The following is a 4,586-nucleotide window of genomic DNA, read 5'->3' on the forward strand; positions in this document are numbered from 1 at the left end:
CCTGATGTCGATCTGGGGTCTCGTCTGCTCGAGTCCTACCTCACGTCCTGTTACCAAATTAAAATATTTAAATTTCCCAACCAATAATCCAATATTTAATCAAAATAGGCAAAATTACCCGAGAGCCATAATTACGCTCATTATTGCCTAACTTCGATATTCTTACATCGGAACGATCCGAACTTAAATATCATACTCCACAGTCGTAAATATAACCTCCCCAAAATACGACTTAAATCCTACGGCCGGATTCTACATTAATTAACCGCCAAAAATACCAAACTTCGGAAATTCACAAACCTATCCAAATCTCATCCAAAAATTCCATAAATCACACCAATATACTCCTCTTAATATTCCACATTTAAAACCCTAAAAATCTCCTAACCGGCGGCGGCCGGCAACCGTTTTCCGGCGACCTGCAAATGCTACCAAATTTTAACAGAATCTTCCTCTCAATCTCCTCTACAACTTTCATGACTAACACATCACCCAATTCCAAGCCTAACTAGGCTAAGGCTAATCGAACGAAAACAACTTAAACACCATAAAACTTCCACCTCAAATTTCTCCTTACCTAGCTCAAGAGGGAGGGAGCTGTTTGGAGGGGTTGTTGCACGGGAGGAGGGTTACAAAACCGTACCAAGCTTGCCCGGATTGGTGGCCGGAGGAGGAAGTTCCGGCGAGAAAACCGATTCGGCAGTCGGAGCTTTCGGGTGGCACCGCTCTCTCACGGCGGAGCTAGGGCTCCTCTCACCGGTCTAGAAATGTTGCTGGGAGGGAGACCGACTGAACGGGACCGGTCCGGCGGCGAACGGAGGTCGGACGGCGGCGGGAGGACAGCCGGAAAACCGGGCAGCGGGAGGCTCGGGGAGAGGAAAAGAAAAGAGGGAAGAAGAGAAAGGGAGGAGGAAAAGAAAAATGGGTTGGGCCTCCACCGGTCCAACCTATATCAACCCACTTCAAAAAAATAAAAACACCCCGAAAAATAATACCCGAATAAAAATTACTTTTTACTAGCTAAAATTTACCATTTTTACCGTCGTCGTATTTTCCTCATACTAATAATCCTCCGCACATAATCGTCCCCGAAACCCCTCTAGGGACCAATTAAACTATTTACTCAATGATCGAGACGGTAAAATTCTTATTATAATCAGGCTAGTAAATAAGGTAAAAATATAAGGGTCGGGATGTGACAGAATAACTTCTATAGTTGGAAGTGACTTTCTACTGAGTGTCACAATTGTGTGTTTTTGGTTAATGGGGAGTCAAAATATAATTTTACCCTTGAAGACTCGGAGTTTTCTTCTTTACTCTATAATTCACTTCTAATGAGAGCTCACCTTTGTCTGTATGGAGTTCGGTTAGCTTTACTTGTTGTAAGTACTTGACTCTAGCTTTTGGTAGATGCCAACAATTTAGTTGATATTAATTGAATCAATTTCTATTCCAACAAAAAAGAAAAGAAAAAGAACATAACAACAGTTAAGAAAGACATTTCCATAATACTGCGAGAGCGTAAGGAGAGACTTTACCCTTGTCTGGCGACGAGCCATATCGTTGTCGTCGGACAGACTTTGTCTACCCCATGTGGGTCTGGCGTGAGATTAGACTCTTCGATCATCAGCTCGTCTGGGTCGGAGAGATCACGGTGGGGGTCTGTTTGGTGAGAATGTTGGAGATCATAGTGGCTGGAGGGTTCTGGTTTGTTCCTTATCGACTTGGCCTGCAACGTGGTGGAGTAAGGGTGAGCGCTTGGTGGTTTCTTTGAAGTGACATGGTCGCACTCATAGCACCGTCGAAGGATTTCGGCTAGGTCTACAGAACTCGATCTGGGTCTCTTGTGCCCAACCGAGAATGGCGCATTTAGTGGCTTGACCCTAATTAGACAAGTCTAATCTTTGGTTTGTCTGTTAGATCCAATTCAGGTTGGGTCTCTGGTAAGGGTAAAGCTTATGGAGGGTGCAGCGATGGTGGAACGCCGATGACAGGGAATCCCAAATGGTGGGGTGCGACATGGAGCAGGAGAGGAAGGATTTGAGTTGGGCCTTGTTTGGTGTTAGTGCTTCCCCTTGTCTTTGGGCTGGTGATTGGGTTTGGGCTCACTCATTATTGTTATGTACTTTGTTAATTTGTGTGTTTTGCAAATAAATTCCCACACTAGTTGTGTAGGAGTAGAGTTTGGTCCCGGTGCAGGCACTCTCTGTGTCTTGTCTGTTCTAAATTGGTGGCGAGTTCCTTGCATTGGCAAACGGTCGCAACCTTTTAATAACAGTAATGTGTCTGTCGTAGTTAGGCGATGAGTTTTTTGCTTAATCAAATGGTTGCTGCCTCCTAGTGGCAGGGTGAAACTTAGTGTCATCGGATCTATTTTCCGATGGCAACATATAGTGGGAAAGCTGAGTTATTTTTCATGATGCTTCTTTGGAATAAAGTTATATTTTCGTTAAGTCACCACAAATATAAAGCGAATAGAGTTGTCAGTCATACACTCTTCGTTATTCAGTGCATTTTAAAATACATGTTTGTAGTTGAGGCTTCTGTTATTTTCTTAGGAGATCCTCTTTATGTGTTTTGTAATCTGGGGTATAGGGCAGCCGAACCGGCCCTTATTTCTACAAAAAAAAAAAAAAAAAAAGGAAGAAGACATTTCCATTAACTACTATTCTCTTCGTCTCTACGTCTCTTTCGTTCTCTGGTGACTACGAATTTGGAACAACCCTAGCCTATAGAATAACATCGTCGTCGTGGTGCATGCAACCACGTGTGGAGGCGATCGATCTGAATTTTTAACTGAACTGAGAGCTGGTGGGAGATCCATGGCGAAGACTATTGAACGTCGACACTCGACAGTCGACAACATTTAGTTTCTATCCCCGACTACACATAACGTGTTCAATGATGGATTCATCTAATCCATGAATAGTCAACTTCACAGTCTAGCTGGGCAAGGCATCTGCCATTATCGTCATGTACTCATTCATGTACAGTGATGGCCTGCCCTCCGCCCTGGCCTGGGTAAGAGCTAGAAGCACAAATGGGTCCTCCTCGTACTTAATGAACCTTCCTTTGCTGTATGACGCATATCTATCAGATGTGTGCTTCGGACATACATGCGTATTTTCGTTTTCCAATCCAGATATCATGCATGCATACATGCTACAAGTAAATTTGTTTTCGGGTTAGAGGTTAACCATGATGATTACTTTTGTTTACCTATGATAAGATCTGAGCATGGAGCCAACTATACTTTATTAGTTTAAGCTACATTGTGTTTAAGGAGAAAACAATCTAGCTTTTTCTTCTTTATAGGCAATTCCTTCTTATTAGGAGAAGCCTTCATGCATTTGACATAAAGCAGCATATATAAGAACCTCGGAACGAATCGGTTTTCCCTAACTAGCCTTCTTAATTATTAGGAGCCGAGACATTCTTTCAGGCAACAAACTCAACTTGCGGTGTAATAATTTTTCAGTCATCACTTCTTCTAGGTTAGGCATGCAACACCTCAAGATGGAAAGGAGTATACACCTTGCTTAACATTATGATAAATCAAATAATTTTTCAATCACCCTTTATCAGAGAGTATGTTTAGATGAATAACGGATGAGTAATTTTAAGACCGGATACAAAGCACATATTATTAAAAATAAACAACATGCAATATGCAAGTGATGTACAGATCAGTAGATACGAAAGTCATTTATGAAAGATGATTCTTGATGCCTTTTGGTTGCCTCTGCTTGAAAAATTGGGAAGACAATTGTTTCTATTGCAGAGGTTACTGCTCTCAAAGACAGTCTTATTAAAGCTAAAGATACGGGGATCCAAGATTTGGTAGTGGAAGAAGATTCCTCGCTAATCATCAATTGTATCAATGAGAAGTTCAAATGTCCTTAGAGGCTCTTACAAATTATCCATGACATCAAGAAGATTGCTTGCTCCTTTCAAGGCATAACCTTTCATCATATTCTTCGTGAAACTAATTTTGCTACTAACGTTTTGGCTATCTTAGGTCACCAGTTTTCAAGTTCGTGTGTAATACCCCGGAAATTTGATATTAGTTTCTAATATTATTTAGAAATTTTTGAGTTAGAAGTTAGTGTGTTTTGAGGTTCGAAGGAAGAGCGGAAGTGTTCGAATGCATAAATTACCTAAAAGGGTTTCTTTTTCATTTAGGGTCATAGGGTTGACTTTTTATTCGTTGGGTTTCTTGAGAAACTTTCTTCACGAAAGTTGTAGAGCATGACGATACAAGTTCGTAGACACGTGGCTCGCGTGAAGCGGACTTCGTATGAGGAAGTTATGGTCAGCGGAAGTTGTGGCTTTACGGGAATGTTTAGGTTAAATAGGAAAATTTCGTTTTGGGTCCTCAATTTTTTTCAGAACCCATTTTCTTCCCCTCTTCTTCTCTCTTCCCGACCCCGAGAGAGTGCAAAAACCCCAGCCGACCCGACCCGGACCCGGACGACCCGACCCGACTTTTCCAGTCGACTCCGGCCGATGGCACCGGTCGAAAAAGTTTCCTCTCCTCGGCGCAAGGCTCCCTGTGTTGGCGAGTGAAGACAATATGGACGGATTAG

This window comes from Fragaria vesca, linkage group LG4 (genome assembly GCF_000184155.1).
Source record: "Fragaria vesca subsp. vesca linkage group LG4, FraVesHawaii_1.0, whole genome shotgun sequence".
Taxonomy (NCBI): domain Eukaryota; kingdom Viridiplantae; phylum Streptophyta; class Magnoliopsida; order Rosales; family Rosaceae; genus Fragaria; species Fragaria vesca.